Genomic DNA, 27,826 nt, shown 5'->3' on the forward strand with positions numbered 1-27,826 from the left:
AAAACAGACATGTAAACAGGCCAAAGCAGCAGGGTTCTAATTTTATCTGAACATAGCCAGGTAAAAGGACATATATTTTCTGGAAAAAAAAAAAAAAAAAGATAAAGGTAGCTAAGAGTCTGGTAATTCCTCTCTAAGATGTGTTCATTTTGTGTCTGGCCGAAGCCCAGTCCTGCTACTGGATGATAATTTTGTGGGCAGAGAGGGAGGACCTAGGTATGGGAGGTTGCCCCCTAACCCAGGATACTGGCCACCTCTGTGGTGACATAGGGGAAGGAGAAAAAAATGGAAATGAGTGTGGGTCCAGCTGCCATCACTAGCTTGGTTTGTCAAGGTCATGTTCCTTTCTGGTTTCCAGCATCCAGCACTGTGCTCAGGGAGGCTGAATCCTGTCCACATGATTCTGTTATAGAGTACTTCCCTGATTACCAAAAAGGGGAACAAATTTCTCAGAATCACTTAGGTAGAGGTGTTCCTTAATTGCTCCTTGCACCCCACCAAATTCCTAAGAGACGAAACCTGGGGGAGCCCAGAAATAAGACAGTGCTTGGGGAGGGACCAGGGCATGAGGCCACAGAGAACAGATGTGTGGCAGAGTACAGAAGAACAGTACAGGTAGTAAGTCATAGCCAGCACCTTGTTCCTCCCGTGCGGTTCACAGATCCTTCACTACAGCTGACATGCCACTGTCAAAAGGATCTCAAGGGCTGCTGTGAGGAGGGATTGGCTGTCTCCTTGGAGTGCAGGCAGAACCAGGAGGTGGAAGCTATAATGCAGCAGATCACAGCTCCAACAGCAGGAACTTCTGCGTGCAGCAGGGCTCCACAGAGGCTGAGGGCGGGCTGCCAGCTCACTCACTAGCTCATTGGTGCCTTCACTCCATAATGAAATCATTCAAGGAGTGCCAAAATCATGCAGGTGGTGTCCTGTCCCATCCCAGTGGCCCAGGGCCTCCTACTTCTACTCCCAAAGGGACAGGATGGGGTAGTAGCCACTTCCTCCCTCTCAGTACCTTCCACTTGGAGATAAATCACAGTGGGTGTGTGGGGAAGGCTTCTAAGGAAGAGAAAGACAAGGTGGAGGAAGGCCTGCCTACGATTTTAAAACACTGTGTTGTGACAAATAATGGTTGTAGAGTAAAAAATTTTAAAGTTATTGAAACACAGTATTCATCAAGGTTGCACAATATGAATCAATATGCAAAAATCAATTGTTTTCCTACATACTAGCAATAAAGTGAAATAAAGTGAAATAAAGAAAAGCAGTATCATTTATAATACAAACAAAAAAGAATACAATACTTAGAAATAAATTCAGCAAAAGATATATAAAACTTGTACTCTGAAACCATGAAACACTGTTGAAAGCAATTAAATTAAATAGATTTTTTTCCTGGATTGAAGACGTACTATTGTTATGATAGTAATAGTCATCAAGTTGATTTACAGATTCAATGTTGTGTCTACCAAAATCCCAGCTAGGGCTGAGGCAGAAGGACTTACATTTCCTAGTTTAAAACTTGCTACAAGTTACATTAACCAAGACTATGGTAGTTACATAATTATAAATATACAAATCAATGGAAAAAATGAAAACCCAGAAAGTAAACTTCACATTATGATCAATTTTTTTTTTTTTTTTGGTACCAGGGATCGAACTTGAGACCTTGTGCTTGTGAGGCATGCGGCAGAACCACTGAGCTAGATCCCTGGCCCGATCAATTGATTTTTGACAAGAATGACATGAGAATGAAATTGGAAAAGAATATTCTTTCAACAACTGGATATCCACAAGCAAAAGATCAAAGTTGGATCCCTACCTTACACCATATACAAAAATTAACTTGAATCAAAGGCCCAAATGTAAAAACTAAAATTATAAACCACTTAAAAGAAAACACAGGTATAAATTTTTATGACCTTGGTTTCAGCAATGATTTCTTGGATATAACACCAAAAACACAAACAACAAAAGAAAAAGAGATCAATTAGTTTTTATAAAATTTAAATCTTTTGGTTTTTTTTTTTTTTTTTTTTTTTTTTTTTTGGTACCAGGGATCAAACATGGGACCTTGCGCTCACGAAGCAGGCGGCAGAACCACTGAGCTAAATCCCGGGCCCTAAATCTTTTGTCTTTCAAAGGGCACTATCAAGAAAGAGGAAATCAACCCACAGAATGGGAGAAAAGTTTTGCAAATCATCTATCTGATGAGATTTTTATCCAAATATATAAAGGCCTTTTATAGTTCAATAGTAAAAAGACAATTAGCTGAATTTAAAAATGGGCAAAGGATCTGAATAGACATTTCCCTAAAGAATATATACAAATGGCCAAAAACACTTAAAAAAATGCTCAACATCAGTAGTCAGTAGAGAGAGGCAAATCAAAACTACAGTGAGATACCATTTCACTCCACTGGGATAGCTATAATCAAACAGATAATAAGAACTGCTGCAGATGATTAGAGAACCCTTTCACATTACTGATGGAAATGTAAAATGGTACAGTCAGTTAGAAAATATCTTGGCAGAGATATTAACATTCTTCAAAATTTTAAATATAGAGTTAGCATATACTTAACAATTACACTCCTAGGTACCTACCCAAGAGAAATATAAATAAATATACACATAGCTGGGATTTAGCTCAGTGGTTCCGCCACCTGCCTTGCAAGCGCAAGGTTCCAAGTTCGATCCCTGGTACAAAAAAAAAAGAAAGAAAGAAAGAAAGAAGAAGAAAAATACACACAAAAACTTGTACATGTTCATAACATTATTCAGAATACCCAAAAAGAGGAATAAAATCCAAATGGCCATCAACCAATGAATGGATAAGTAAAGCATAGCACACCTAACACAATGAACTAGTAAACAGCTACAGAAAGGAATAAAGTATTGAGTGATATGTGTTACAACATGGATGGAGCTCAAAACTATGTAAGAAAGAAACCAGTAACAGTTTATTTATGTACGATATGACTTCATTTATAGGAAATGCTGAGAATGGTAAAATATGCATAAATAAAAAAGAGAATGGAGCCAGAAGTGGTGGCACATGCCTGTAATTCCAGCACTCTGGGAGGCTGAGGCAGGAGGATCACAAATTCCAGCCCAACCCAGACAACTTAGTGTTACTCCGTCTCAAAATAAAAAATGGCTGGGGATGTAGATCAGTGTGAAGATGCTGGGTTCAATCCCTAGTACTATACGTAGAGATAGACATAGAGATAGAGATAGAGATAGAGATAGAGACAGAGACAGACACAGAGACAGACACAGACACAGACACAGACACAGACACAGACACAGAGACAGAGACAGATTTGGATATAGAGATCTATAAAGACAAAGTAGACTGGTGGCTGTCTCTGGGTGGAGTATATGGGAAGTAACTGCTGACAGGTATAAGGTTTCTTTTGAGCTGATAAAAATGTTCTGGAATTAGGGTTATTGTACAGCTTTGTGAATATACTATAAAATCATTTATCTATAAAGAGAATAAAAAGTACACTATAAAAAGTCGGTCTCTTTCCCATCCCCGTCCACTTGTCCCCCAGATGCCTGGCCTGGAGTTAGATTCCCTTGTGAATCTTTCCAGAACTATGTGCGCACTGACAAGCATCCACACCCACACTCCTTCGCCTTCCTTTTTCACTCTGCACACAGCAGAAGGAGGTCACAGATACTGCTGTGTGCTGTGCTTGGAAGAGGATGGGACACATCATCTGGGGGTGAGGGAGGACTGTGACAGAGTTGGTGAAATGGAACATCCATTCAGAGAAGGGCAGGGATCTGAAGTACCTGGGAGCAGAGGCCAGATCATGAAGGGAGGGACTGTGGGTGGCAGCTTCATGCTGCAAAGTCCTGGGCATCCGATGTCAATCAGGGAGTGACATGAAGGGATCACTCTGGCCAGGCACAGTGGGGCACACCTATAATTCTAGCACTCTGTGGCAGGAGGATTGCAAGTTCAAACCCAGTCTGGGCAACTTCGCAAGATCCTGTCTCAAAACAGAATTAAAGGGGGGTTAGGACTGGGAGTGTAGCTCATTTATGAAGGCCCTGGGTTCAATCTCCAGTGACATCCCCCCACCAGGATCATTCTAGACAGGAGGGAAACTCCACAGGGGGGAGGGGAGACCAGCCCTGACTCTCCTGAAACAGGAAGCGCAGAAGAGATGGTATTTGGCAATACAGATTGACTATCTCTTATTTGAAATGTGTGGGACCAGAAGTATTTTAGATTTTGAAGTGTTTCAGATTTAGGTCTATCTAAACAAACTTTGATGGTTGAGAATCCTTATTTAAAAACAAATCAAAATCTGAAATCTTCTAAAATATGAAACTTTTAAGAATCAAAAGTTTTGGAGTTTGGAGCATTTGGTACTTGGAATGCTTAACCTGTGGCACTATTGATGAACGGTTCTGAGATCCCCAAAGAGGGAGCTCCAGGGAGGCCTGGAGTTAAGACAGGCTTGGGCCGGGGATTTAGCTCAGTGGTTCCACCGCCTGCCTCACAAGCGGAAGGACCTGAGTTCAATCCCTGGTACCAAAGAAAAAAAAAAAAAAGACAGGCTCTGGTCAGAAACAAGACTAAGACCATCAATCCTGATGGCCTAGATGCAGTCACTTGGAACAGGTGCACAGTTAGAGTCCTGAAGCATGGGTGAAATCCTGGGTTTGCACCAGGATTTGAGAGGTCAAAAGATCTAGAAGATTCTATGAGCAACAGCTTGAGTTATTAACATCCAGCACTACTTTTATGCCATGATCATTAAATATCTCCATATACCTCTGCTCTGTGAGGGAGATTTTTCACTCCATGGATGAGACAGAGAAGTTGAATGGATTCAGTCAAGGTTACCATGCTAAATGATGATGTCAAGTTCAAGTTCAGATCTGTCTGACTCTGATATCAGTAATCTGTCCTTTGGTTTCTCTGTTACTCTCAGCAGAAACTCAGGAGGGTAGCAGGAATGTGAGGAAACAGTGTCCACAGGGCAGAGGGGGCCCAGCCTTTGGTGGTAGTGCGGTGGCAGGGACACTAGGGAAGATCACAGATGGACCCGAGATCAACTACCTGCTGCTCTGTGCCTGTGCTCCTAGGAGAGGGCACCTGCCTGTCAGTTTTCAACAAACACACACTTAGACGCTTGCTCTGGGAGGATGGCAGGCCTCATGTCTCTAGGTTAGATCTGTCTCCTAAGTCCCCAAATACCAGCAGCCCCCGACCTGTGGATAATCAGGAAGGAGTGGGGGAGGGGTGGACATAGCAGTACTGAAAGGAAAGGCTCCTTGCTGAAGATAGCTCTGTCCCAGCCCCCTATAGCCCTTGGATGGGTTCTCTTCCTTTCTACATCCCTGCTGATAAGCTAGTGGGTTTCTCTCTTCTTTGCCCTTTTCTCTTACTTCTGGAGAAGTTTGTAGACACTTTTTTTTTTTTTTGATAATAGCAGCTACCAGATGTTTAATAGATTCCTTCAGTTATAATGATCAGTAAAGCAAAAAGATTTGGCTTCTGACATATTATACAGGTAGTTCTGTAAGTGTTTCGAACGCCTTGCTTCTAGTTGTAGCTGTCTAGCTCTCTCTTCAACAGCCTGTTGCTCTGCTATTTTCTCTATTCATTTCCTTCTTAGCCATTGTTTAAAAGCCTTTTCCCTGCCTTCTGTTCCTTGGAGGAAGAATAAGCATTCCTCTTGCTTTCTAGTATATGTGCTGCCAAAGCGAGCACATTCCTCTTGCTTTCTTAGTTCTTACTTTCTTTCTTTCATCTGCTTCTCATGCTTTTTCTTAAGCCATAATCGGAAAGCTTCTTGTGGATCTCTGTTTTCTTGCCTCCTGTTCATGTCCTCAATTTGCTTAGCTCACTGGATTCTCCGCATTTCTAGAACCTTCTCTTTTTTGCAACCATGTTTTGAAGACCATGTCGTTCTCTTTTTTTCTTTTGTTTCTCTTGTTATATTTTCCATTGTTGTTCTTCTCTCTTAAGCTTTTCTCTCTTCTTTTCTAGCTGTTTCCGGAGTTCCTTCTGTTGAAGGGAAAGATAGTCTGTTGAGGTCATTGGAAATATATTGGCAGACTGTGTCCGATGATAAGATTTCCCATTTCCTTTATTTCGATCTGAGGTGGCAGCAGAGCGTGGATGAGTCTTGGGGTTGGGTGGTGGCTGAGGGACATAAGCCAGTGGCTCTCCTGTTGATGACTGAGTAATCTGAATCTTTGCCGTGGGCTCCTCTTTCTTGACACCATTGATAGGTGAGTTGGGAGATCTGAGTAACAATTGTTGGGGTTCATTTTCAATACTATTAGCATTAATAAGGGGGGGCAAAACCCCTGGCTCTCATTATCTTGTAAATTCAGAAGTTCAAGCTTTTCATCTTTCTCTACCAGTATCTTCATATCCTTGTTTTCTTCAAAGCTTCCTTCAGTAAGTGACAGAAGTACATTTTCTTGCCCTAACTCATTGGAAATACGTAACTGTGATAGTTTTCCAGACACATTATTTTCATTTTCAAAATAAGTTTTGTAAGTATCACTGTCTTCTAGTGGAGGAACTTCCAGATCAACTAATTTGTCCTTGAACTTAAGTTTTCGTTCCCTTTTATCATCCATGGGTTCTTGGGTCTATAGAAGTTTGTTAGCTTGTATAATTTTCTCCTTAATATATCTGCTTACTTCCTCATCCTCTTCCTCCTCCAGGTCTTTCTGACTTTCTAGTTTGGATTCCTGAAAAGAGTTTTCACTATCTGAATCTGATATGCAATCCAAAGACTGAATACTTGGGACAGAAATAAAGTCATTTCTTCTTGGTGAAACCTCATCCTTCAAAGATTTATCAAGCTCAGAAAGCTGTTTCATGTGTTCTCTTTCTGTTTCATTTTCTTTTAATCCCGGATTAATATTCTCTTCTTTCTTGTAACCCATCTCTATTATACTGGGATCAATTTCTTTTTCATTAATTAACCACTTGAGGTCCTTTTCAAAGTCATCTTTGTATTCTCCATTTTCTTTTGAATCAGTATCTTTATTTTCATTAATTTTTAGTTTGTTAAAGAATAATTCCATTGCCTAGCTGCAAGGCAGGCTAAATCACTTTGGCGATATGCCTGCCAACCTCATGGCCTTCTAAACGTATGTTTAAAAACCAAGAACTGTGTGAGATGCGACGGCTGGGGTCACAGAGATGGCTGGAGGAGCTCTTTTCCCCTTGCCTTTCTAAGCTCTGACCCAGAGGCAAAAGAAACCCTGGCGCTTGTAGACACTTCTTAAAAATTTAAATAATAACTGACTTTGGAGTCAGACATTCAAGTCTGGATTTTAGCTCTACAACTAATGAGCTCTGTGGCTTTGAACAGGTTACCTAAGGCTGTTGTACAGATGAAGTGAAGCTTCCAGCACACAGCTGGAGCTAAGAGATATTCTCCTAGCTCCTCATCTGTCCAAAAGCTGTGCCAGTGTCACTGGGATTCAGAGGAGCCTGCTGTCCAGGTTAGTCTCCATCTCCCACTGGACATGGGCCCAGAAGGGCCATGCTAACTCTTGTCCCAGCCCTATCTCTCTGGGCTCAAGGGCAAGGCCAAAGAGTAGCCCCAGGTAGTGGTAGGCCAGGAGGGTAGGGAGGGGCTGCACTGTTCCCCAGCAAAGAGAGCAGCTGAGTGGCTGCTGGCTCTCATGCTGGAACTCAGCAGGCTCAGAAGGTTCACCCTTAGAGGGGACATGCAGGATAGCACAGGACCCAGTGGGTGAAGAATCTTGGTTAAGAGAGATCATGTCCCTTCCCTGGGGTGCAGATGGAATAATGAGTTCAAATATTTGGGTCCAATACTGTCTCCCTTCTACCTGGGTGACCCTACTCAGTCCACTGCCCGGCTAGCAGGCCTGCTGTGAGGCCTATCTATGCAGGTGGCAGGTGAGCCTGTGGCTCTCAGGTCACCATGGGAGGGAGGAACTTCTTTAGTCTGGGAACATTTGTTGGGGTGGTGAGTATGCAAGTGACAGGAGGGTGGCATTTGGGTGAGTATAACAAGGCTTGAGGGACCAGCAGATGCTAGGACTGGAGGAAGAGGAAGAGGAGGAGGAAGAGGAAGAAGAGGAGGAAGAGGAAAGCCCAGAATGGGGGCATTGGTGGCACATGGAGTACCCACTTGTCTCTCTCACTCTCCATTGCCTTGTGCCTGGACACCGGCCACAGATGCATCCCCAGCATAGGGTGGTGGGCAGGCCATGTGATCATGGGAGTGGTGCGCTGTAGAGCATAAGAAGGCACCGACTGGAGTGGGGGTGGAGAGTTGGGAAGGGGAATCCTCCAAATTCAAGTGCAGAATGTATTGGTGCTCAGCCATGTCTACATGCTCCCCTCACAGGTCCACAAGGCCCTCACTTTGGTCATCTAGTCCTTGGTGACAGTTTCATTTAAGGAATTACTGCATTAAATTGATGGAACATCAGTAAAACTTAATTAACTTCCAGACTGAGTTTTTCCAAGGGAAGAGAGATCTGAAGAAAACAAAAAACCTTCAGAATTTAAATTCCATGATTTTCAAGTAAGTACTATACTCCTGGATATTATAAGTTAGAAAATTTTAGCCCATGAAAAAGACAAACTATTAAGAGTCAATTGATTCTTACATATAATACTAATTCTAATCTTCATGAAAATCCATTTCCCCAACCCTTCAAGCTCATCAGATGAAGTAATAGAGACACTGAGAGGTCATCTGACCTGTGAAGGTCAAGGCCAGGGAAAGTCAAGCCTCCAACAATGTAACTGGAGGCAAGTGCTCTTACTTTCAGATCTTTGAACTGGGATAGGGATGGAAGCAGGTGGAACACAAAACCTTTTTTTTTTTTTTTTAAAAAAAAAAGATCAACATGGAATACTTTCGACTCAGACAGTAGGAGTGTTCACTCCATCCATTCACAGCTCTATCCAATCCATCCATTTACTCATCCTTACCCAGACCCAACCATCCATTGCCTCCATCCAACCATCCATTTCCTAATTATCCCTTTTCATAAATTTGTCTATCCAAGTATCTATCCATCCACCTACCCACCCAATCAACCAATCATTCAACCAGCCATCCCTCCATCTTTCTACCCATCATTCCATCCATCCATCATTTACTGAAGGCCACATGGGGATACACACCCTGCCAAATTGTTAGTCTCTGTTAAAGCAGGATCTGCATTCATTCAGCCAGCATCACATACTCGGGCCTAGTTCAGGTCTAGCTGGGCATGCAGATATTTAGTAAAGTGTTACTGATCAAAGAATGAATATGTAGACTCTGTCCTTGAGAACCTCATGGTCCAGAAGTGGAGACTGATAAAAAGTTAAAATTCAGTGTGATGGGGTCACGGCCCCAGTGCAGTATGGCAGCTGAGGTAAGCCCCACTCAGCTGGCAATAAGGTCATTTGGGTTGTGACAAAGACTCAATTTCCCATACTGTCAAGGAACAAAGTTTAACAAGCAAGTCCTAGGGCTTCCTGGGGTGCCAGGTCTGTCCCAGTCCCCCCTTACCTGTGCCCCTCTGATTGCTGCTGCCTAAGATTTCAAGTGAGCTTTGCCAATACATCATTGTCTTTGGCCATTCTAGAGCTTTCTGAACTTCCTTTTGCCCATTTCAACTAGTTCAGGTCAATTCAACAAACATTTCCCAGGCACCTCCTACGTGCTGGGTACCAGGTGACTCCAGAAACCCTACGGGCCTCCCTCAAAAGCAGGCCTGGCCTTCAGCTGCCACTGACCCCATTGCAGGGGGGCCATCCAGGCAATGGGTGCCTGACTGCCAGTTCCCAGGCTGTGAGGCTGAACAACAGCTGGGAAGGCCTACCCCACTTGGTGCACCCTGTAAATATCTAAGAAATCCACTGGTGGTTACCAAGAGGATGTTAAAAATAATTATCCACTGAAAATATTAGATTTGCTCTGGATTGTTCATTACATACAATGGTTTAATAGGACTTTTATTGAATAGCTGCAGAGCTCTGGGCCGAAATCAATTTGCTGTACACATGGAATTTTGATGTCTGCTGTTGACTTCCTCAACACAGAGCAATTTGTAATAGCTTTGGCTCACTGTTGTTTTCAAAGCTCCTGCTACATCACAGGCATTTATTTCTGACCACAAAATTACATTTATTCAACAGAAAGCAGCTCTGGGTCTTTAAGAGGTTAACTTCTGCAGTGCTTGGCTGCTCTCCAGCCTTGCAAGGAGCGCGCGGGCGCAGTGGCCCCCAGTACAGAGGGCAGCAGCGCCGGGCGGGCGGCCGTGATTAATAGACTGCTGAGTGCGCGCCTTTCCACATGCACACCGCTCCTGCCCCGGCTCCCATAGATCATGGGCTCGGCCTCAACATATCTGACTGAAATTGAATTTGGCTTCTCTCTCAACCGTTCATTTCCTATGTTATGCAAGGTTATATCCTTTTCTGCATGAGCAGAACCAAACCAGCTGCAGCTTTGGAGGAGAAAATGTGCTTTCAATTAGGAAGCTGGCCTATGTGCAGCACCGCAGTCCTACTGCTCCCCTAATTGAGCCATCAGTAAGCCAGACTACAGGAAGACACTGTGCTCCCAGGCCTTGGGACCATCCTCCAAGACAATTAAAAATGCATCACCCCATTGCATTGCATATGGTGACCACTGTAGCTGCCACTACTGTCATCTTCACTATTGAAGTAGGCCCCACAGCCTGAGGATGGCCTGCCAGGCAAGATGGCAATTCCCTAGGAAGGGGTCAGGACTGCAGGCTATTTGGGGTTCCAGTGATGCATCCCATGTCCTGCAGCTAGAGCTGATCAGCTTGGCCTCAAGAAGTTTGAGATTCTGGGCCCCAAACTTGCAGATGGCTCCTAACATTCCTGGGCACCAAACTTTTTTTGTGTGTATGTGGATCTCTAAGAACCAGTACTCAGTAAAGTGCTTACTAAGGGTAAGAAGCAATAGCGTGGCTAAGATTCCGAGTAAGACAAGACACAGACCCCTTAAAGCGTGTGAAATCTAGTAGAAGAGTAAGCCATAAAGAGAGGAAAGGTGAAAAACTCAGTAATGAGAAAGGAAACAATCCAATTTAAAAATGGACAAAGGACCCAACTAGACATTTTCTAGAAGAAAGCACACAAATGGCCAACAGGTACATGAAAAAATGCTCAATGTCACTAATTGTCATGGGAAATGCAAATCAAAACCATGATGAGCTATTAGCTCAAACATGGAAGGATGGCTACAATGAAAAAGATAAGTGCTAACAAGGGTGTGTCCACTTGTGGTGGCCTATAATGGTACAGCCATTATGGAAAATAGTACTGAGGCTGGTCAAAAAGTTAAAAAAATAGAACTATACGACCTGGTAATCCTGCTACTGGGTGTATGTCCCTCAGGATCTGAAAGCATCTTGAACTCCCATGTTTGCTGCAGCATTATTCACAACAGCTAAGGTGTAGAAACAATCTAAATGTTCCAGGACAAAGGGACAAACAAAGAACATGTGGCATATATATACAGTTGAATATTTAAAGGAAATCATGCCATTTCTAATAGCATGGATGAGCTTAGAGGATATTCCAAGGAAAATAAGCCAGGTATAGAAAGGCAAATACTGTGTGATTTCATTTATATGTGAAAAAATCAAACACCTAGAGGCAGAGAGCAGAATGGTAGGTGCCAAGGGCTGAGTAGTAGTTGCTCAAAGAGTAAAAAGTTTTAGTTATAAAACATGAATAAGCCAGGGATTTAGCTCAGTGGCGCCGAGCCTGTCTGGCAAGCACAGGGTCCTGAGTTTGATTCCCAGTACCCCCCCACCCCCCACCACCCAAAAGGATTTAAAAGATGAATGAGTGTTGGGGATCTAAGGTACAGTGTGGTGACTATAGTTAATGTATCATGTATAGGACACTTGTTAAGAGGATGGATCCTAAATGTTCTCATTATGCATACACACAAAAAGTCACAATGTGAGGGAATGGGTATGCTAATTAGGCTGGTTACAGGAATCATTATGTTATGCATATCAAAACATCATACTGCATGCAGTAGATCTATACAATTTTTATTTGTCAATAATGCCTCAATAGACTCGAAATCAGCCCGCTGCAGACAGGCAGGTCTGTGCACGCCCTACCGAGGTCCTGAGTCACGTGGAAGACACCGAATCACCCTGCTGCAGACAGGCAACCACCTGATTCCACATTACAAAGGCGCAGAGGACACCAGACCACCAGACCAAGGTACTGAGTCCCACTGTTCCCGGTCCAGAGGTAGGGGCTTCTGAGCCATCGTCCCACTGCTCCTGGTCCAGAGGAAGGGGCTTCCCGGTCACCATCCCTCCCGCTGCTCCCAGCCCAGAGGAAAGGGCTTTTGGGCCACCTTCTGTCCCGCTGCTCCTGGCCCAGAGGAAGGGGCTTCCGGGCCACCATCCCTCCCACCACTCCTGGCGCAGAGGGAGGGGCTTCTGAGCAACCATCCTACTGCTCCTGGTCCAGAGGAAGGGGTTTCCGGGCCACCATCCCTCTGGCTGCTCCCAGCCCACAGGAAAGGGCTTTTGGGTCACCATCCCTACTGCTGCTCCCAGCCCCTGTCCCACCTCACCCATCTCAGAGGAGGTAATCCGTGCAGGTGCTAACAGCCCCCCGCCCCAGTCGAAATGAGAAAACAAATAAATAAGTCTCAAAACCAGACTTCCAGATCACCTACAGCAACCCCAAAGGGAAATGAGATGGAACACTCTGATACTCAACCACCTGGACCCACTGAACTGGCAACAAAAGGGGATCTGGAAAAAATGAAATCAGAAATAATTTCTCAGATAACAGGAGAAACTGTGCCCTTAGTGCAAGACATGATTAATAAATCTAGAGAGGAGCTGAGGAACATGATGGAATCCCAACATAAGAAACAAATGGAATCCATAAAACAGATGCAAATAGATTTCCAGGACATAAAAAACTCCATTGAAAGTCTACATAGCAGAATGAGCCAGTGTGAGGACAGAATTTCAGATATAGAAGATAAGATTGCAATTAGTGACCAGGAAAAGAAAAATTGCTTCAAAATTATAAGGGAACATGAGAAATCAATCCAGCAGCTGCTAGATGATGCAAAAAAGAATAACATAAGACTGATTGGAGTCAATGAAGAAACAGGAGAGAGTGCAGATGACATAAAAAATCTCTTCACAGAAATAATGGCAGAAAACTTCCCAAGCAGGGGAAAAGAGCTTGACATACAGATAAGTGAGGCATATAGGACTCCCAAATAGCCTTGATCAAAAAAAATCTACACATAGGCATATAATTGTTAAGATTCCAGAAACTCAACAGAAGAACAAAGTTCTACAAGCAGTTAAAGAAAAGAAACAAATCACACACAAAGGAAAGCCCATCGGAATCACAGCAGACTTCTCAACAGAAACCATCAAGGCAAGAAGAGCTTGGAATGACATATTCCAAGCCCTAAAAGAAAACAACCTCCAATCCAGATGGATGTACCCTGCAAAACTATCTTTCAAAATGGATGGAGAAATAAGATACTTTCATGACAAACAGCACCTTAGGAACTTCGTGAATACCAAACCAGCACTCCAAAGAATTTTACACAATAGCCTAGGAACAGACATTGAGGATCACAACCCCAGGAAGCAAGGCAGAATGAACCCATCTGGCATGACAAGAAATTAAATGTAAAGGGGGAGAACCCAACAAAAAGACAAAGTCACGGCAATGACAAGTCAACACGTTTCAGTTATAACCATCAACGTTAATGGTCTCAATTCACCAATCAAAAGAAATAGACTGGCAGAATGGGTCAAGAAGCAAAATCCAACAATATGCTGCATACAAGAAACACACTTAATTCAAAAGGAAACTCACAGACTGAAAGTTAAAGGGTGGAAAACAATATTGCATGCGACAGGAACCTGAAAAAAAGCAGGAGTAGCTATCCTTTTGGCAGATCAACTAGATTTCAAACCAACACTGATTAAGAGAGATGAAGAAGGACACTATATCCTTGTAAAGGGAAGAATCCAAGAGGAAGAGATGACAGTCATAAATATCTATGCACCAAACACTAGTGCACCCAACTATATAAAACAAATACTAACGAACATGAAAACTCATATATGCACTAACACAATTGTAGTGGGGGACCTCAACACCCCACTGTCACAAATAGATAGATCAACTGGACTAAACATAAGTAATGAAATACTAGAACTCACTCGAACTCTTGAACAAATGAACTTAAGAGATGTTTACAGAGTGTTCCAACCCACAAAATCAGAATACACATTCTTCTCAGCTGCACATGGGTCATTCTCCAAAATAGACCACATAACTCACACATAGAACATGTTTAAGTAAGTGCAAAGGAACTGAAGTTATCCCCTGTATATTATCAGACCATAGTGCGATGAAACTGGAGATCCATAGCAAAAGAAACTCAAAAAATTTCATAAACACGTGGAAATTGAACAACACACTTCTGAATAACCAATGGGTCACAGAGGAAATTAAAGAAGAAATCAGACAGTTCCTTCCATTAAATGACAATGACAATACAACATATTGGAATCTATGGGACACAATGAAAGCAGTCTTATGAGGGAAATTCATAGCAGTGAATATGCATATTAGGAAAACAGAATGAGCCCAATTAAACAACCTGATGCTGAACCTCAAGCTTCTAGAAAAAGAAGAGCAGGACAACCCCAAAGCTCACACAAGGGAGGAAATTATAAAGATCAGAGGGGAAATCAATGCAATGGAGACTAAGAGAGCGATACAAAAAAATCAATGAAGCCAAGAGTTGGTTCTTTGAAAAAATCAACAAAATTGACAAACCTTTAGTCAACCTTGTCAGAAAAAGGAAAGAAAAGGCCCAAATCCATGCAATTAGGAATGAAAAGGGTGAAATTACAACAGACCCAGCAGAAATCCAGATGATCATCAATACCTACTTCCAGAACCCATACGCCAATAAGATGGACAATACAGAAGAAATGGACAGATTCCTAGATGCATATGAGTTACCAAAGTTGAATGAAGAAGACCTAAAAATTCTGAACAACCCAATATCAACCAATGAAATTGAAAATGTAATTAAAAACTTATCAACTAAGAAAAGCCTGGGCCCTGATGGCTTCACTGCTGAATTCTACAAGACATTTAGAGAGGAACTGCTGCCACTACTGTTTAAACTCTTCAATGAAATTGAAAGGGAAGCAATACTCCCAAATTCATTCCTGGAAGCAAGAATCACCTTGATCCCCAAAGCAGAGAAAGACCCAACTGAAAAAGAGAACTATAGGCCAATCTCACTAATGAACATAGATGCAAAAATCCTTAATAAGATACTGGCAAACAGAATGCAGAAGATCATCAAGAAGATCATACACCCTGATCAAGTGGGATTCATCCCAGGGATACAGCGATGGTTCAACATACGAAAATCAATTAATGTAATACACTATATCAATAGAGCCAAGGACAAAAACCATATAATTATCTCCATAGACGTAGAAAAAGCATTTGACAAAATCCAACATGCATTTATGATAAAAACCCTACAAAAAATTGGAATAGATGGTCTCTACCTCAAACTGATAGAAGCCATCTATGAAAAATCAACACCCAATATCATACTAAACGGTCAAAAACTGAAATCCTTCACACTAAAATCAGGAACAAGACAAGGATGTCCACTATCACCACTCTTGTTCAATAGAGTTCTGGAAACATTAGCCACGGCAATTAGACAAGAGAAAGAAATAAAAGGAATAAAGATAGGTAATGAAGAAGTCAAATTGTCATTATTTGCAGATGACATGATACTCTACATAGAAGACCCCAAGAACTCCACCAAAAGTCTTCTAGACTTAATAACCAAATTCAGTCAAGTAGCTGGTTACAAGGTCAACACACAAAAATCAATAGCTTTCCTCTACACGAATGACAGACTCACTGAGAGAGAAATAGGGCAAATAATTCCTTTCACAATAGCATCCAAAAAACTGAAATACCTAGGAATCAACCTAACGGAAGAAATCAAAGACTTCTTCTCTGAAAACTATGGCACTCTGAAAAGAGAGATTGAAGATGATATCAGAAAATGGACAGACATCCCCTGCTCCTGGGTAGGAAGGATTAATATAGTGAAAATGGCCATACTTCCAAAACTGCTATATAGATTTAATGCAATTCCAATTGAGATCCCACCAGCATACTTCATAGACCTCGAGAAAACAATCCAAAAATTCATTTGGAACAAGAAGAGACCCAGAATAGCAAAAGCAATTCTAGGTAAAAGAGACATGGCAGGGGGTATCACAATCCCCAACCTGCAACTCTACTACAAAGCTACTGTGATAAAAACATCATGGTAGTGGCAAAGAAACAGACCTGAGGACCAGTGGAACAGATTAGAAGATGCAGAAACCACGCCAGACACACTCAGCCATCTCATCTTTGACAAAGGAGCCAAACACCCTCACTGGAGGAAAGATAGCCTCTTTAATAAATGGTGCTGGAAAAATTGGGCTTCAACTTGCCAAAGATTAAAACTAGACCTATATCTCTCACCATGTACTAAACTAAAATCAAAATGGATTAAAGATCTAAATATTAAAATAGAAACTCTGAACCAGTTGGAAGAGAGGTTAGGTAGAACCCTTGAAGACATCGGTATAGGAAAAGATTTTATGAACAAAACTTCAGTTGCCTGTGAACTAGCACAAACAATCAACAAATGGGATCTCTTCTTATTAAAAGGCTTCTGCACAGCAAGAGAAACCACCAGCAGTGTGAAGAGACAACCCACAATGTGGGAAAAAATCTTTACCTGCTCTTCCTCAGACAAAGGTCTACTATCTCGAATCTATAAAGAACCTAAAAAGATCAGACCTCCCAAATTTAAAGACCCAATCCAAAAATGGGCATCTGAAATGAACAGACATTTCTCAGACAAAGAAGTAGAAACAGCAAATAAATACATGAAAAAATGTTCAACATCACTGGTCATTCGAGAGATGCAAATGTAAACAACGCTGAGATTCCACCCTACTCCAGAAAGAATGGCTGCTATCATGAAATCAACCAATAACAAATGCTGGTGGGGCTGTGGAGAAAGAGGAACCCTGCTCCACTGCTGGTGGGAGTGTAGACTGGTGCAACCATTGTGGAAATCAGTATGGAGATACCTCAAAGAACTAGGACTGGAAATCCCATTTGACCCTGCTATTCCACTGCTGGGGATCTTCCCCAAAGAATTAAAAGAATCATACCACAGTGATATATGTGCACCCATGTTCATAGCAGCACAGTTTGTAATAGCTAAAACTTGGAAACAGCCCAAATGCCCATCAACTGGAGACTGGATAAAGAAAATGTGGTATTTTTATAAAATGGAGTACTACTCAGCCATTAAAAATGAGAAATTAGAGACATTTAGAGCTAAGTGGATGCACATTGAAGCAATACTCTTAAGTGAAATAAATAGGACACACATGTGTAAATACCGAATAGTTTCTCTGGTGTGAGAAACTGAAAGTGTAAATAAGGACGAAAATGTATAATAGGTAATGTGAAATAGGAAGAAAAGGGGCAAAGGGGAAGGAAGTGGGAGGGATAGGGGAAAGGATAGAAGGGAATGGGATTAATATGAGAAAATGGAAAAATAGGAACAAAATCTTTGTAAATAGGGAGGAATGGAGGGGTTGAAGGGAGGGCTGGGCAAGGTTGAAAAATAAGAACCAAGAGAGACTATGTAAAGGTGCAAATTTCCAATGATGAATGTCATTATATTGTATACCTAAAATGTACCAATGATTAGAATGAATAATCAATAATGTAAAATAGGAAGAAAAGGTCCAAAGGGGTAGGGGTAGTGGGAGGGGCAGGGGAAAGGAAAGAAGGGAAAGGAAAAAATGATGAGAAATGGAAAAAATGGAAATAAAGTCTTTGTAAATAGGGAAGGGTGGAGGGCATGAAGGGAGGGCTAGGAACGGGGAAAAAATAAGAACCAAGATGCATTATATAAAGGTACAATTCCCAATGAGAAATGTAATTGTGTTGTCTACCTACAATGTACCAATAAAAGAATTTAATACAAAATAATAATAATAATGCCTCAATAAAGTTGAGAAGACAAAAAAGGGGAAAAGTTGGGATGAAATAGGAGAATGAAAGAATGCACTTTCAAGATGGCCTTTAAGGATGGAATAACTTTTACAGATGGAGTAGAGGATAGGGTCAGAGGCCAGAAGGTACATCTGAGTGATGTCAAAAGACCAGTTTGGCCAGAGCAGAATATGAGACTTTGAAGGCTGGAAATGCACGTCAGGTGTTTGTTGTTGTTTTTTGAAACAGTCTCACTGTGTAATTCAGGCTGTCCTTGAACTTACAATGTAGCCCAGGCTGGCCTCAAGCTCACAGCAATCCTCCTGCCTCAGCCTCCCAAATGCTGGGATTACAGGTGTGCACTGCCAATGCACTTTAAAACCAATTTATGGAGCGCCTCAGACTCCAATTTGAGGCACATGAGTAGGTACAACATCACAGACTGCGCTTGGGGAAGAGCCCTTTGAGGGCACCTAGCCCTGGTGATATGTGAGAATCAGAGGTAGAATTCGGATTCTGAAGTCCTCCCGTAGGCCTCCTCCATCAGAATCTTGGGGTGAGGAGAGGCTGGGAACCTTATTTTTGGAAAGAGGCAGGCGAGTCTTATGCAGCCTGTACAACACTGGTCTGAGGCCCAGAGTTATTAACCATGGAATCTAGTCCTTCTCATCTTGCCCAGGAGATTTAACATAGTCCTTGCTATGTCCATGCGGACATGAGTGTACAAACACATGGACACACACAAAGACACACAGACACACACAGACACACACACACACACAGACACACACACACAGAGTTCCTACTCTCCAGATTTCAGAATCATAAGGCTTAGTATAGAGCAAGTTAAGCTTTGCCTCAATAAGTAAAATATAAGGGCAGATATCTCCAGGCTCAAAATCAAGACAGCTACAAACCAGACAAGGAGGAGTTTGTTGCTGGCTGGGTATTTGGGGATGATATGGAAGAGATGGCACTTAGGTGGCCTTTAAGAAGAGCGGGTAAGAACTGACAGCGGTTGCTGGGCCCTTGTTTGAACTCTTACCTACAGGAAGACCACTACCTGTAACAAAGCAGGTCTAAACTGCTGGAAAAACATCCCCTTCTGTTGTGCAGATGACAGTCACTCCAGGAACTTGTCCACTGTGTCATTCTGGATCTCAGAGCTGGGGGTTCCATTCAATATCTCATCTGGCTACTCACTTTACACATGCTGAGAGGCAGGCAGGAGGAGACTGGCTCCTGGGTTGTGGGACTCCCTGTGAAATGCTGTTGGAACACACCATTCAGACGTCCTGGCTTTATTTAGAACTAGCCTTTAGATCTGAACACTTAAATATGATACCTTTTTGTTTGTTTGTTTTTTGAGATGCTACATAGCCCAGGCTGGCCTTGAACTCTTGGCTATCCTCCTGTCTCTTAAATATGGTACAGCTTAACAGATTTGGGCTAAAGTACACAATGGAAACTCATAGTCACTTTGAACTAATTCATAGAATATTTACCCAACTTTCTCCATCGCAACCGTTAATTAAAATCTGCCCAAAGGTCCTGCAAATGTGTAAGGGTCTCTGGTTTCCCTGCACACAGATGTCTCTAAGCCCTTCCAAAGCAGCAACACCATTTCGGCCTGCTTGACCTGCATGCGTGGCCCTGCTGTCTGCTCCAGCTCCCCACAGCTTAGCTCTTGCTGCCCTCCCCAGCTCTGAACCTGGCTGGTCCCCTCATCACTGAAGCTGTGGTGGATTAACTAATGGGCAACTTGCAACACCCAGCTGAACTGAATTAGTGAAGTCTGGGCGTGGAAGATCCACCTGAGGATTGTTGCCAATGGCCATAAAAAGAGAATCGGAGGAGAAGACTGGGGACTATTGATTTCCTAGGAGGAGCTTGCTGTGGATGGTTTTCCTGATGAAAACTTGGCTGTTCTCGTCGGAGGAGGAGCGTGGGGCCTCACTGTCACTGGGAATGGCTGCTATTCTCCTCAGGGGAGCTCTGATCTTCACGGTGAGCATCACTTCCTGGCTCCAATGTAGATCCCTCAGCCTGGGGGCACAAATCCTTCATCCCACTGGCAAAGGTTTTCTGGTTTCAACCACTGGCTTTTGTGTCTTCTGGGTGCAGATCCTCAATACAGACAAGTATGAGACATTGCTGTGGGCTCTAGGCCACTGTCTGGACTCGTGGAGGACAATGCCTTGGACTCTTTAAGCCTTTAGCTGGACTTGTGTGGGACATTGTTGTGGAATCCAGGCCCTTGGGTGGATTCTTTGGGCCTGTAGTGTGCAGCTAATCTCTTGCACACCTCTGTATTTGACTTTTTGGGTAAATATCATAAAATAATCCTATAAATTATGTGTCCTGTATTAAATGTATTCCTTTGCCAAAGCCCTGACTACAACAAGCCTTCCCTCAGCTGTCTCCTCCTCAGCTTTCTATGATGACAGCCAATAAGCCACCCTCTTCTCCTGCTGTACCCCTAAGGTCAGGCAGTCTAACATACACAAACACATGCAGCAAAGTATTTGGAGCCAAAGAACCAGGTGCTACAGGGAACCATAAGAGGCCCTTCACTTAGGTGGGTAGTCGGAGAGCTGTTTGAGAACATGGCATTTGAGTCAAGTCCCAGAGGGTAAAAAAGGGAGGATCAGATAGGGAGCTGGGGGAGGAGGGTCAGCAGCAGGAGTAGATATGGGAGCTGTCAGAGCACCTCAACAGGGCCAGAAGAAGGGAGAAGCTGGGCTATGAGGCAGGTTAGAGGCCTCAGTCAAGGTTCTGTGTTTGTCTTCAGTGCACTGGAGAGCCACTGGAAGGCTGTATGCAAGGACGTGACCAAAGTCTGCCTGCTGTATGAACAAAAGGGTGGGGTGTTTTGGGGAGGAGCCAAAATGGAGAGACCAGTGAGGAACCATTGCAAGGGTTTCAGGGATACATGATGGTGGCTTCAGACCAGGGTGCAGGTGGGAGGATGGAAAGGATTAGATGGATCTAAAATGCACATGGAGGCAGGATGGGGGAAACGGTGTGTAAGGCAGCAGGGAGGTGTTCTGGGTTTCCAGATTAGGAGACTATGTGGACTGGAAGTGTCTTTCCCAGAAGGGGAAAGATAGAGAAGAGGAGGATGTAAGCAAGTGCAGAGGCAGGGGTAAGGGACATGGCGGCAAGTAAAGAGCTCTATTCTGGAATATCCAAGAGGTAATATTAAACAGGCAGCCTCATAATGACCCTGGGACTCAAAAGAGAAAGACAGGTCAGGGACAGGCATCTCTGCATGGTCACCTTGTAGGTCCAGACTGAATGTCACAGAGCAAAGAACACCACTTACTAGGAGATCTGACTGAAGGTAAGGAATTGTCTGAGGAGCCCCATCAACAGCCAGGAAAGTGAAAGGAAGCCCAGGGCAGGGCAACACAGCATGTGCAAGGGGCTGAGGACCAGCAGGGCTATAAGAGGGTGTATGCCAGGCTGGTGCAGAGTGAGGAAGAACAAGTAGGTGATGATGGATATAGCTCTGAAGCCAGAGGCTAGTGGACAGAGGTTTTACTGTCTCTCTTGAGGTGGAACATACTAGAGATTATGGAATGCTGATGAGAACAATCCAGAATGCCAGGAAATGAAGACAGAAAGGGGATAATGGGAGCACAGTGGTTCCTAAGAAAGCAGGAGGAGGCTCCAGAGCACAGGTTGGGGACCAGCGGGCAGGGAAGGGCCACTTTCTCCTCCAGCTTTGGAGATCTGGTGATGGGAAGACAATAAAAGCAGAAATGACTTTTCAAAATTGTGATTATTGGGTGAGTGTGTGTGCTTGAAATGCATCTAGTGTCTGTCAGGGTTCAGGATATGCTACCCCTAAATACAACACCTTGGATTTCAACAAACAGCAGAAGCAGGAAGGGCCCTCTGACCTGCTCCTTCCCCTCTCCCCTACAGACCCTCGTGGCACAGGTGTCAACCCTGTACAGGACGAAAGCAATGTCATCTAGTGATGCAGGGAACCATCTGGACAAACTGGCTTGGCTATATTCTCCACAGTGTACTGCATTAGATCAGGCTGTCTGTGCTCCAATCATAGCTCTGGACAACTGTCCATGAAAACACAGTTTTCCTCATTTCTAAAGGAAAACTTTTATTAAATCTGTACACTTTTCTCTTGCTAATCTATTGCTTAGTGTATGGGCTTCGACCATGAACCTAGCCATAGGACAGGAAAAGATGCTGGATGGCCCACAAATGCTAGCTCAGTGGGTGTCATTTTGAATGCTGCTAGGGATTTGCTTTCCCAGCAGCTGCCCAGGCACAGAGCCTTATCCAAGGCAACCAAGTACCTGGCAATTAAAACTGATCACTGCTGAAATGCAAAGCGAAAGGATAAAAATATTCAGTTTCTGATGTACACAAAAGTATCATGAAGCTATTGCCCTGTAAACATGCTTATTTCTTTTTGAAATAAGTATTTCACATATACAAAGAATGAAGTATAAGTAACAGAATGAACAGGTGTGAAAGAATATCCCCAAGACTCCCTGCCCCACTATGAAAACCCTATTTATCCTTTTCTCACCTCTCTTTAGTATCTGATGACCCTAAAGTCTTGTTACAGGAATTATAAAAATAGTTACAACTTTTTATTTACTGTTGGTAGACACCACTATTTTTAAAAATTATTTTCAAAATTCCTGAGGCAAACAAATTTAAGTTTTTCTTGGATGTATACTTAGGAGTAGAACTGCAGTGTTGAGGCCTATGTGCCTCTTTTGCTTTATTGGTGGAGGCCACATTGGTTTTCCAAAAGTTTAAACTAATTTATGCTGTTTGAACTTCTTAATTTTTGTCAACTTGGCAGGTATGACAAATTGGCATGTGAATTATTTTAATAAGCATTTCTCTAATTATTACCGAGCTTGTGTGTCTTATCTTTTCATATATTTACTATTCTGCTTTTCTTTCTGAGGATCATATTTATGACTGTGGTTCATTTTCTCACTAGGGTCTTTTTTTTGCAGTACTGAGAATTGAACTATGCACTGAGTTACAACCCCAACCCTTATTTTATTTTTTATTTTGAGACAGGGTCTTGCTAAGTTGCTAAGGTGCCCAGGCTAGGCTCAAACCTGCAACCCTTCTGCTTCAGCTTCACAGGGTGCTACGATTACATTTGTAAGCCATCATACCCAACTTGCGGTGTTTGTTTTTTTTCCACTGACATCCAAAAGTTTTTAGTATTTTGTGAACATTAGCCTTTTGTTAATTAGGCATGTGACCACCACCTTCTCCTGGTTTGCATCTTGTGGCCAAGTCTACCACATATTCAACTGTACAACTCAGAAGGCACCACAGGTAACTGGACCTTTACCATGATAAACATCAGATATACCCGAATCTTAATGACGTCAAGTTCTCTCAGATGATGTAAAATGTCCTGAGGAAGGTGGAATCTTTCTGGCTCACAGGAAGTTATAATGGAACCAGTTCATCTTTTCACTTTCCTTAGAGTATCTTTCCATGAAAAAGGCTTTTACTTTAAAAATGTAATGTAACTGATTGCAACAATCTCTTCTTTTATAATTTTCTGGTTCAGAAATCCTATCCAATCTAAAGCCATCATATTCTGTACTATCTTCTACAAGGCTTAATACTCTGCTTTGCCTTAAGTCTTTACCTATAATTTGTGTTTACATATGGCATGAGGTAGAAAATGTAATTAACTCCATATTGATTAACCAACTGTCAAAGGACTGAATACTGGAAAGTTCCCCTTTCCTCACTGATTTATGTCAACTTTGCAAATATTTCCCATATTTATAACTATATATATGCTTTATTGGCCATTTGCTCTTGTATATACATATATAAAAAATCTGGAATCAGCTTTTCAAGTTTCATAAAAATCCTATTGAGATTTTGATTGGAACTACAATGATTACTCTGATCAATTTTGAGAAAACTGACCTCTTTAATAGTAGTGAGAATTTCTATACTTGGATACTCTATTCTTCCCATTTAAATCTTAATATCCTTCAATATAATGTTTTATGTTTCTACAGAAATAGTTCTGATGTACTGTTATATTTATTTCTAGGTATAATTTCTGCCTTTTGTCGCTCTCCAGTGGTATCCTTTTTAAACATTACATTTTTGGTTTGCTGCTGATGTAGAGATATGTAATTATTTTTGTATATTGATTATGTATCTAGCAACCTTGTTAAATAATTGAGGCTCATTTAGAAAATGACAGTTTTATTTCTTGTGTTAAAAATACCTATAGTTTTCTCTCTTGGCTTCAATGGTAAGGCTTCCCAGTTAAATAAAATTAGCAGTAAATAGGCATTTTTTTTTCTTGTCTCTGGTTGTAAAGAAAATATTTTTTAACACTAATGGGTCTGAGGATTGACTTAGATGTTTGATAAATACCTTTTACCAGGCTAACAAAATTTTTCACTATTCCTGGTGGTTTGCTGGTATATTTTTCATGGATGGACTTTATCAAATTCTTTTCCTACAATTATTGAGGTGACATTTTTTCTTCTTTAATCTGCTTAATGATATGAATTAACATTAACAAATTTTCTTAAGGTTAAACCAAACAGCATTCTTGGGATATACTGAGGTTAGTGAATTCAACTTGCCTTTTTTTTTTTTTTTTTGGTACGGGGGATTGAACTCGGGTCCTTGCGCTTGCAGGGCAGGTGGCAGAACCACTGAGCTAAATCCCCAGCCCTTCAACTTGCCTTTTTAAGGTCTCCTGAAGACCTATTCATAAATAAGACTGACTTTTATTTTCCTTTCTTGTTCTTGTCTAGTTTTGGCATTGTGGTTACACAAGCCTCATAAAATGAGTTAGGAAATGTTCTTCTTTCCTATTTTCTAAAGGAGTCTGCAAAAGATTAGAACTATCTGTTCCATGAGTGATTGACAGCACTCTCCCAGAAAACTGTCTGAATCTCCTGGGAATGTTTTTTTTTTTGTACCAGGGACTGAACTCGGGTCCTTGCGCTTGAGCAGCAGAGGGCAAAACCACTGAGCTAAATCCCTGGCCCTATGGGAATGTTTTTATAATAGTTATAAGGCTATTTAATTTTTCTACTTCTTCTTTAGTCAGATTTGGAAATTACAGTATTCTAGGAATTGGACTGTTTTGTCTAAGTTTTAAAATTTGTTGGAATAAAACTGCTTATTAATATTCCCTTATTATCTTTTTAATCTCTGCTGCAGCTATGATGTTATTTTTATTCCTAACATTAGCGCTTTCTCTTTTTTTTGAATAATAAAGTGATTTGTCAATTGTACAAGTCTCCTCAAAGAATGAATTCTTAGTATGTTCCTCTCCTGGACCTTTTTCATTCATTTCTGTTCTGTTCCTACTTTTATTATTACATAATGTAATTATACAGATTCTTTTCTTTTTTTTGGTACCGGGGATTGAACTCAGGACCTTGAGCTTGCAAGGCAGGCGCCAGAACCACTGAGCTAAATCCCTGGCCCCTACAGATTTTCTTATTTCTGTTTGAACTTATTGTGTTGTACTTTTCTGAAGCTGTTGCTTAGCTCAGGATTCTCTATCTTTTGCTTCCCCTCTAACGTAAGCATCTGAATTATTTTCTAAGAGGATTTCCTGTCTTGAGCACACTTGGTTTAAGCACCCAGATCCCTAACGGGAGCCACCTAAATCAGCTCCCCACCCCTCAACCTTCTCGAGCAGGTTGGGAGATAAGGGAAAAAGAGACTCAGCATTTTCCTAGACAGTGTATTACTTCACTCAAGTGATTGTTGACATTATTGTTGAACTAGAATATGCTTAAACTGAAGTGAACATTTGGATCATCCCTCTCCCCATCAGCTGGCTGGGCTTAAGAAACAAAAGATCAAGTAGACCAATCAACCAATCAATCAATCAATCAAGTTTCTGTGTAGTTAAATTCAATGACTTTGCTATAACAATTAAATATAATCATTATGATTGTAACATTTCAAACTATTCAGTCACAGACAATAGTTACTTATTGTCTTCTAAAAGTATTCTTGGGCATAACTTTGAGATTCTCTTTCATCTTATTAACAACACCTCAAACATGGTCAAGGGAACCCTGCCTGACTCAGCCTGTTGTTTGAAGGTGATGAGAGATCTTCCTTGACGAAGCGATGTCCAGGCAGAAGTGGGCTGGGTATTGGGGAAGGGCTGTTCAGGATCAAGTCAGTTTGCACAAAAGTCTGGAGATGGGTGAGGAGGCTGGATGACCTCCGGCTGCCAGGCGTTTGGGGGCCAGAGTGTGAGGAGTGACAGGTGAGCTGCTATCCATCAGGCAGGCAGGGTCTCAAGGCCACAGGGGAAGGTGGTTGGACTTTGTACTTAGAACCACAGGAATACACAGAGGAGCACAAAAGCACAGGTCCATGCTTTCCTTCACATTATTGCATACTCTGCATGTGTGTTATTGCAGGGACCCTAAAGTTTAGGGGAATTTCTTGCTGCCTGAAAACATCTTTTGTTTTTGTTTTGTGCTTTCTTTTGGAGGACTCAAGGGAGGAAGTAATCTATATAAACTCTGGGGAAGGGCTGGTGCTAGGGCTTAGTAGTCAACTGCTGCTGGCTTAGCAATGAAAGGCCCTGGCTTTCACGCTCAGCACAACAAAAGCAAAACAAAACAAAATTCTGGGAAAATGAGATATTTTTCACTAACACAGTATCTTTGCCAGAGGACTTTAAGTACCTTGGGACAAGCTCCAAGAATCTCGCCAAGGAAGAAAACTACATTTAGCACATGATGTGAGAAGGGGAGCCTCTAATCTTAGCAGGTGGCTCTAAAACACCTATGCTCAGTGGGCCCTGCCCCACACAGGCAACAGTCCATGACCTCACCTCACTTGGAGGAAAAGTGGCCTGCACAGGTCTCCCGTCCTTATCTTCTGCCCTGCACATCTAACCTTCCACAAGTGGGATAGCACTTTTTCTACTAAAATATTTAACAAGAACATTATTCATTTAATGTTATTAAAGCAATTCAGGAGGAAAAAGGACATGGGGACATGTAGGTCAGAAGACATAGAAATCAGCAAGTATATAGGATGGGCAGGCCTAGAGAGCTAAGGTGTTATAGGAAGACTATAGTTAATAAAATCTTACTGCACTGTACTAGGGTAACTATTTGTGATGATGGGTATGTTAAGTGGCTTTATTATAATAACCATTTTATAATCTATATGTATCTCATGTTTGATACCTTAAATATACATAATACAATTTATTTTTTAAAATATAGCAATTAGAGTTTTAATAAAATCTAAGGGTGCTAAAATATTTTATCTTTCAAGTAGCTTTTTAAAAACAGGCAAATGGGAAGCCTGGATGTCTCTTAGGCATTTCAAATTTGATGTGTTCAGAAGCAAACCCATTATCTCACCCATAATGTAGAATAATCTATCTATAATATAACTGGCTTAGCCTCCTCCTCAAGTCAATGCATTAAAATACAAAAGCAAAGGTAAGGGGGATAGAGAGGATATTTGACATTAAAATAGATTAAAATATATAGATACACACATACATGATACCCATATATCACCAAATGCAATGTGCAAACCTGAATGGACACCATGTGCTACGGTCGGGGGCAGTTATAAGAGACATCTTGAGATAACTGGGGAAATTTGACTTCAGATGAATTATTAGTCTAGCCTTGAAGTACTGCGTGAGATTTGCTATTAAGTG

The 27,826-nt window shown here is 41.9% G+C and overlaps 1 protein-coding gene and 1 pseudogene across 22 annotated transcripts in view; both read right to left on the bottom strand.

Annotated features, from left to right (window-relative positions):
- Nucleotides 1–27,826, bottom strand: part of Cux1 (cut like homeobox 1) — a 374,970-nt gene that overhangs the window by 166,198 nt on the left and 180,946 nt on the right. The window lies entirely within an intron of this gene.
- The window catches only part of LOC147822646 (coiled-coil domain-containing protein 181 pseudogene), a 29,619-nt pseudogene continuing 1,793 nt past the window's right edge, over nt 1–27,826 (bottom strand). The window contains exon 1 of the transcript XR_015445268.1: nt 1–27,826. This exon is cut by the window's right edge and continues 1,793 nt beyond it. The product of XR_015445268.1 is annotated as a coiled-coil domain-containing protein 181 pseudogene (transcript).

The sequence above is a fragment of the Heterocephalus glaber genome, unplaced genomic scaffold (assembly GCF_053883595.1).
Source record: "Heterocephalus glaber isolate CG9 unplaced genomic scaffold, H.glaber_assembly_v1.0 deba00001610, whole genome shotgun sequence".
Classification (NCBI taxonomy): domain Eukaryota; kingdom Metazoa; phylum Chordata; class Mammalia; order Rodentia; family Bathyergidae; genus Heterocephalus; species Heterocephalus glaber.